Source organism: Gavialis gangeticus, unplaced genomic scaffold (assembly GCF_001723915.1).
Source record: "Gavialis gangeticus isolate Ggan-Ray unplaced genomic scaffold, GavGan_comp1, whole genome shotgun sequence".
In the NCBI taxonomy this organism is placed as follows: domain Eukaryota; kingdom Metazoa; phylum Chordata; order Crocodylia; family Gavialidae; genus Gavialis; species Gavialis gangeticus.
In genome coordinates, this window is record NW_017729024.1 from 173,616,579 (window position 1) to 173,624,933 (window position 8,355).

The following is an 8,355-nucleotide window of genomic DNA, read 5'->3' on the forward strand; positions in this document are numbered from 1 at the left end:
GGAACAGGCCATCTCCTATTCTCTGCTGATCCCCCTGGTGAATTTGTAGACAGCCACCAGATGCCCCCTCAGCCTTCTTTTGTGGAGGCTGAATAGGTTCAGGCCCTCTAGTCTCTCCTTGTATGGCTTGCCCTTCTGCCCCTGATCATGAGAGTGGCCCTCCTCTGGACCCTCTTGATGCTGGCCGTATCCCTCCTGAAGTGCAGTGCCCAAACTGGATGCAGTACTCCAACAGCAGCCTGACCAATGCTACATATAGGGGGAGGATAAACTCCCTGGACCTGCTTATGATGCATCTGTGTATGTATGACAAGGTACGGTTAGCCTTACTGACAGCTTCCTCACATTGGTGGTTCATGTTCAACTTGGAGTCAACAATGACTCCAAAATCCCTTTCTGCCTCTGTGCTGATGAGAAGGGTGTTCCCTAGCCTGTAGGTATGCTGCTGGTTCCTTCTCCTTAGATACAGTAACCTGCACTTGTCTGCACTGAATTCCATCCTATTCTTATCTGCCCACCTCTGTAACCTGTCCAGATCTAGCTGGATTCTATCCTTCCCTTCTGGCATGCCCACCTCACCCCACATTGTGGTGTCCTCAGCGAACTTGGACAGTGTGCTTTCCATCCCCTCATCGCAGTCATTGATAAAGATGTTGAACAGTACAGGCCCGAGGACTGAGCCCTGGGGAACCCCACTGCTATAGCACCAGCTTCAACCCTGAGACCTGGAGGGGCTGTGCCAGCTCCTATGGCATAGCCAAGCATTTAGGTGATCTCTTGGATGCCCATTTACAGCTGGAGCAGGTGGAAGACAAAAAAGCCACAAGTGTATTTACTGGGCCATACAACCAGTAGATGTCACCCCTGCTTCATGCTGGGAACCTCGGGTGGGTTTTTATCCAAGACAGAGAGAGAATCCCTTGCTCCCAAACCCTGGAGCCCATATCTCTCTGCTCCTCCCCATCACCACCTTTTGGAATACTAATGGGAAACATCATCTGGAAAAGTGCCTAATTACCAAGCAAAATAATTGCTTGCTGTTTCCATGGTGCTTAATGAAAATGGCTTGAGATCCATTGTGCAGCCAAGAAGACTAAAGCTATGGGACCAGGAGAATATCAAGCAAAATGGAGCCTTCCTATTTATACACATGGTAAAGGAATTCATCAAGGAGATGGGTACTATCTATGCATTTTACATGATATAAAAACAGATATGTACTGGAGAGCAGATCTCCCACTTCCTGGGTGAAAACTCTGACCACTAAAGTGATTGCATGAAGGGTATGTGAGAAGACAGAGTCATGGTGAGCAGTTAAGTTTACTCTTGGAAGTGGTTTCTAAGCTTTAGATTACAAAGAAGGGCCACTCAGCTGGTTAAAAGCATAGAGAAAAAAACCCTATATGGACTGATTGGGAAACCTGAACCTCTGGGCTGAGAGGTGATCTCATGGCCGTCTACAAACACATGGGGGCGGGGGGTGGAGAGAAGAGCAGCAAGAAATAGGGGATACAATGTTTACCAGGGCTCCTGTTGGGGTAACTAGAAATAATGGCCACAAACAGGAAGAGAGCAAATTCAGATTGGACATCAGGAAAAAAATCTTTATAGTGAGAGTTGTCAAAATGTGGAATAAGCTCCTAAGGGAGGCGGTTCTGTCCCCTTCCTTGGAGGTGCATAAAAGGATATTGGACAGACACCTGGCTGGGGTCATCAACCCCAGCATTCATTCCTGCCCAGGGCAGGGGGTCAGACTCAATGATCTAATAGCTCCCTTCTGACCCTAAAATCTATAAAACTATGAAACTATGAAATGGTTAGTGACACCTACACTCCAGAGAGGAAGAAAATAGTATATAGGCTCCCTGCCCTTCAATGCAAATGTGACAGGTGGGCAGGACCGGAAGTCCCATAGACCACAGGCATGGTCTATGGGGTGGTAGGGTGGTGGTGTGACCCCTCTAACAACCTGTCCTACCACCACCAACCAATTGGCAGAGGTTTCAGAGACCTCAGACCTCCCAAGAACAATGCTGAACCAATTGGAATGAGTAGAGGGGGTGGGATTTGGGTGGCAGCCCCACCAGGTCTATCTGCTTTCCTAAACGACCACTCTGTTTATCTGAGACTGTGCTAAGGCAAGCAGGGGCGGATATGGATTCTTTCACAACGCCTGTAGGCCCACTCACTACAACCCCCAGACGGCTTTATAGAAAGGGTTACCGTAGAAATAGTTTTGAGGAGGAGACACAGCCCCCTAGCCCAAAGACTCTTTGAGACGCTTGACCCTGTTCGGGAAGATCCAATGAACAGGCAAATGGAGGAGGCCCAGACCCTCGAAGCAGACGTTGAGAATTTGGAAGAGGGAATCTTTGTGCCAGAACCTGCATGAGAAGTAGAGGTCATCGCAGAGGAGAGACTGGTAAGTGACTTGGAGCATGTTTGTGGGGGCAATTGGGTTTTCAATGTGGGTTCACTCCATGGCACGTGTGTGTTTAGAAGTAGCCAAGGACTGATTAAACAGCAGCTAACTAACCAAATCCTTTATTTGAACTCCTTTGCAGTTAGATGAAGGCTTTTGAATGACTCCAGAAAACCTACTCACCAGTACACAAGAAAGAGGTGTATGCTTTTGCAGAGAACAAAGACCAGATGAGCCTAAAGAGTTCAGAAGACATCTAGCCATTCAATCAACACAAGCTATTATATCACGCAAATGTAAAGTCTTTATGAAGTCTCTTGTTCGCATTTCATTTTATGACATAATGAAATACTGCTTGAGGAAGAGACTTTTTGACCTATGCTGGGGATGCACATTTGACCTAGGGGGTCAAGAAGCCCACGAATGTCTTGCTTGGTTAGATGAAGACATAAACCAAAGAATTCAGGAACTTTGCAGGGAAATATGTCTTGATAGCATTTTCAATGCTGTTATAACCATTGGGTTTCCCAGGAACATTCTCAGAATTACTGTGAAACATTTAATTCAGGTTAGAGAGCTTCTAAACACCGTGTATTCTGCAGAAGATCCAAATGCTGCCCTTCATGATTTGATCACTGAGGAAGATAAAACACTCATACCCCATATTGAATGCTTAATTGGTACTAGAGATTATAAAACCCTGCTTAAGAGAAGGGCTTAGCAAAAACTGTTTAAAATGGGGGTTGTTGGGGTTATAGCTTTTTCTGATCTTGGTGGGAGGGTGGGGGATGTGAGGTTGTAAAGCACACCAACAGTTTTCTACAGCTGATGTAAAAAAACCTTCTTAGGAGGAGGGGTAACAAAATAAACTGGTAAAAATTGTAAAAGTTTTGATGAAAATAAAGACTGAATTTAAAAATATATATTTTCACAGCTTTTGTATAGTAGGGGTGTGGTGGGGGGGTGTGTTATAAAGATAAACCAGACCACAAAAAAAAAAAAAATGACCATTGTGTTCAGAGCTCTTCTTGTTTTAAGACTAAAGTAGTTATCTTTACCGAAAGGCCAGCTGTAAAGATAAGGCCGACAAGGTTTAATGGTCACAGAAAATGAAAAACACTTCTTAGAAGAAGGTTTAACAAAAGAAATCACTAAATATTATAAAAGTTTTTGATGGAAATAAAGACTGAAATTAATAATATATATTCTCACAGATTGTGTATGAAATGGAGTGGCGGGTGTGTATCATAAAGATAAACCAGATCAAAATAAATAAATAAATAAAAGCTGATTGGTGTGTCGAGATCTCCACATACTTTAAGACTAAATGGGTTGAGTTGTCTTTTAGTGGTGACTGTTTTAATACAGTTATATTTTACTTTATACATACACTATTTTCCTTAATCTATTTTTTTTTTTTTAATACAGAGGACTTACTTATTGTATCATTTCACTTATATTACAGAGAGCTTATCAGGTGGGGAAGCCCCATGCAATTTTACCACAGCAAGGTAAAAATTATTTTAAAATGGTAGGTTATTTGTGGCTGTGTTACTAAGTTATAACAGCTGTTTGTTTTCAGACAGAACCTCTTCTTCTAAAACAGAATAGCAGAACAAGCACATACAGTCATGCTTTTATCCAGTAGTAAAAGGTAATTTTTCTGAAATCAGCTTCTGAAACTTTGTGTTTCTTGTGGGAGGAGAAGTGGTGTGTAGTGGGGCAAATTCAAGGGTGAAGAGTGCCAGTCTGATTTTATTAAGGTTTTTTGGATAAAAAGTTCAAGGACTACATCTTCATAGCTCACAATGCCAAAGGCTACGATGGTTACTTCGTTGTCAGCCAGTTATTGAAAGAAAAAATGGGCATGAAACTAATCACTCAGGGTGGTAAACTCATGTGTATTGAAGTGACCGGCCTAGGCATCCGTTTCATAGATTCTTTAAACTTTTTGCCAATGAAACTTAGCAGACTTCCACAGGCGATGGAGTTTGAAGGATGCAAAGGTTATTTCCCACATTTTTTTAACATAGAAGAAAACCAGAATTATATGGGGCCTCTCCCAAAGATGGAATATTTTGGCATTGAAAATATGATGGCCGGTGAGAAAGGACAGTTTTTAGAATGGTATCAGAATAACCGCGATAAGACTTTTGATATGCAAAAGGAGCTGGCTTATTATTGCCAGCAGGACGTAAAACGTTTTGAAAGAGGCCTGCTGCCTCTACAGGGATGAGATTATGAAAATGACATGGCGGGTAGACTGAGTGAAAGTAGATCGTGAACTCCAAAATGTAGTACGCTGCATATATCCTTTCCAATACATCACGCTGGCCTCCATCTGCATGGCCGTGTACAGGTTAATGTTTTTGGAACCGCAGACCATAGCGCTTCTCCCCCCAGACAACTATCACAGACAGAAAAAGAGGTGTTCAACCCCATCTATTCAGTGTCTAATGTACATTTTGGAGAAGGAAAATATTTAAATTCGACATGCTTTACAGGGTAGGGAATTTCAGGTAGGCCCCTATTTTTTAGACAGCTATGCCAACATTGATGGGGAACCTACGGTGTTTGAATTTAACGGATGTTTTTTCCACCGTTGTGTCACTTGCTACAATGAGAAAGACCAGAACCCATTGATGGGGACCACCTTTGGATTTCTGAATTATCAGGCATTGCACAAGACCGATTATCTCAAGAGAGAGGCATTTACCGTTAGGACCATTTGGGAGCACAAGTGGAGGGCTCTGTTTGAAACGGATGGGGAGCTGTCAGATTCTTTAAACAGAACCCCGCTGCCTTCTCTACTGGTGCCTAGGGATGCTCTTTTTGTGGGGGAGAACTAATGCCATCTGTCTATATTAACATATTAAACCCAGCGAACAAATACACTATTATGATTTTACCAGTCTTTACCCCTTTATAAACAAAATGAAGGAATACCCAGCTGGACACCCTGAAATCATTCATGACAATTTCCAACACTTGTCAAGCTATTTTGGAATAGCCAGGGTGAAACTGTATCCACCATGAAACCTTTTTTTTCCTGTGCTACCCACCAGGGTGAACTGGAAACTTATGTTCACACTGTGCCGCCTCTGCGCGGAAACAAGACAGCAAAAGTGCGACCACAGTGATGAAGAGAGGGCTCTCCTGGGTACGTTGTGCACACCAGAATTGAATAAAGCTATCTCCAAGGGGTGCAGAGTAGCTCAATTCTATGAAGTCTGGCATTTTACTGAGACGTCTACCACCCTTTTTTCACAGTACATAAAAATGCACCTCCGACAGAAGCAGGAAGCCTCGGGCTACCCTGCCTGGTGTACTGACCAAGAAAAATGAGAGAGATACATGGTCAATTTCTTGCAAAAAGAAGACGTAACCTTACACCCAGAGCTTATCAAACCCAACCCTGCAAAGCACCAAATAGCAAAATTGTTTCTAAATTCTTTGTGGGGTAAATTCAGTCAGAGAACCAACTTGCCCAACACCAGCATCGTTAGAGACCTCGAAGAACTCTTTGGCTACCTCTTTTCTCCCAACTTTGAAATTTCATCTTGCAACCTTATTGATGATGAGACAGCCTGCATGTCTTGGAAACATGCCAAAGAGCATTACACTGTCTCTGGTAACACAAACATCTTTATAGCCTGTTTCACCACCGCTTATGCATGCTTAGAGTTGTATGAGCTGTTAGCTTGCAAGACCAGTGTCTGTACTACGACACGGATTCTGTGATATTTGTGAGCTGCGAAGGAGATTGGAACCCCCCGCTAGGCGATTATTTAGGCGAGCTCACCAGCAAAATCCCACCAGATGAACACATCACAGAGTGTGTGTTGGCCAGTCCGAAAACCTACGGATACAAGTTGTCCGGGGGAAAGATGTGCTTGAAGATAAAAGGGATTACCCTGAATGTGGCCAACAGTGAAAAAGTCAACTTTGAAACCTTGAGAGATGCTGTTCTAGATTATGGGGCAAACCCTGCTGTGGACACCCCTAAAACAAGTGTGATACAACAGCGTTCTATCGTCAGGAACAAAAACGAGTGGACAACAGAAACCAAAACCTTGAGAAAAACTCAGAAAGTTGTTTATGACAAAAGGGTCTTCACAGAAAACTTTAACAGCCTCCCCTATGGTTTTTGAAGATGGATATACATTGGAAACACCCCTTTTCTGTGATTTTGGCAGGCCCTAGCAACTGTGGTAAAAGTTACTTTATAAAAAACTTTTTGGATCATGCTGATAAAATGTTGTCTGTTATGCCTGAGAATATCATGTGGTGCTATAGCTGTTGGCAGCCTTTGTATAAAGAACTACTTTGTAAATATCCTTTTATCAAGTTTGTGGAGGGTCTACCAGACAGTCTCAATGATAACTGTTTCCTCCTAATAAAATAAATCTGGTTGTAGTAGATGATTTGATGGACTCTGCCTGTGACAGTGGCAAAATTGAGAAAGCCTTTACCAAGTACGTGCACCATCAGAATCTTAGCATTATGTATATAGTTCCAAATGTCAAGGGAAAAGGAGCTGCACCATTGCCTTTAACACAAAATGCATGGTTTTGTTTAAAAACCCCAGTGATAAGCTACAGATAGTGTCCCTGGCGCGGCAGATGTACCCAGGTAAGGCCCAGTTCTTTCTAGAAGCTTTTGAGGATGCCACTAAAACACCTTATGGGTATCTGGTGGTTGATTTAAATGCTTCTGCCCTGGATGCTTTTAGATTAAGAACAGGGCTTTTTCCTCCTGACTAACCGGCTGCTTACACTTTTAAAAAAACAGCGGGTGGGAATAAAAAGAGATGATGTAGTGGTGGCCTCCTCTTAGCTCTCGAAAAGGTGGAAGGGGAATATGTCTAGCCGTGTAAAAAGAAATTTGCCTCTCTTAAAACTGCTTCTTCAATCCTCCCCACAGCAGAGAAAAGCTATACTCTGCTCAGCCTCTGATGGTTTAGTAGCGGCCATTTCAGAAATTGCTTTGAGCACCTTAAAAGGAAACATCTCTTTGACACAGCATCAAATTTGCATGCTGAAAAAGAGACGCGGGATCATAAAAAACCTAAGTAACAAAAGATTGCCTCTTTAAAAAAATAAACAGCTGGTGAAACAGGCTGGGGGATTTATTGGACCTCTGCTAAGTTTTGCTCTTCCTCCGATTACAGGGCTTTTGGCTAGCCAGTGATGGAGCACGCAGAAAAAAAGGTACCTGGTGCCCAAACATGAGCTGGAACAATTAAGGGCTCCCCCAATGCCTCAGGAAAATATCAGAACTGAGGCAACCCGCTTATTGGATGTTGAAATGAGGGTTATTCTCCAAAGACCAGGTTTAGCAGAATATGATAAAGCTAAACTCTATGCATCCGTGCTTCAGAAATACCTGACCTACGTAAAGCAGGGTGACCTGGACACAGGGAAATTAACCCTATTTCTGCTGGAACAGACCCCCCTAAAAGCCAGATACCGCCTAGAAACCCCCACTAAACCCGACACAGTAGTTCAGGAAGTATTGGATAACGTGCATGCCCGATACAGGAAAAATGCTAAAGTACTGCTCACTCAGCTGAGCCAGCACAAGGATATTTCTTCTTGGGATGATCAAGGGGGTTTTGTCTACAAAGGGATGCTCATCAAGGGGTCTAACATGCTCGACTTGGTCCGGACAACCCTTCAGACTCATGCCGGGACTACTAAACGCCTGCCTAAAGGCTGGGACATCTTTATGAAAGCCATGGCCGAGCTGAATGTACCATCTTCTGTTATGGGCAACGTCGTGTATCATGATCATCTGGAACACCTGAAAGTATCTGACTCAGACCAAGAAACACCAACAACGCCGCCTAAGAAGCGAAAAACTGTATCTAAAAGCCACTGGCTCTCCATGTAAAGTTTTATGCTTTGAAATAAACTATTCTATACTGCTATAAA

The 8,355-nt window shown here is 43.2% G+C and overlaps 1 protein-coding gene and 1 long non-coding RNA gene across 2 annotated transcripts in view; both read right to left on the minus strand.

The window, feature by feature from the left end:
* Nucleotides 1-2,424, minus strand: part of LOC109297989 — a 20,014-nt gene extending 17,590 nt beyond the window's left edge. The window contains exon 1 of the long non-coding RNA XR_002097481.1: nucleotides 2,172-2,424. This is a non-coding gene — a long non-coding RNA (uncharacterized LOC109297989). The remainder of the gene's footprint in view (nucleotides 1-2,171) is intronic.
* The window catches only part of RIT2 (Ras like without CAAX 2), a 360,107-nt gene that overhangs the window by 77,482 nt on the left and 274,270 nt on the right, over nucleotides 1-8,355 (minus strand). The window lies entirely within an intron of this gene.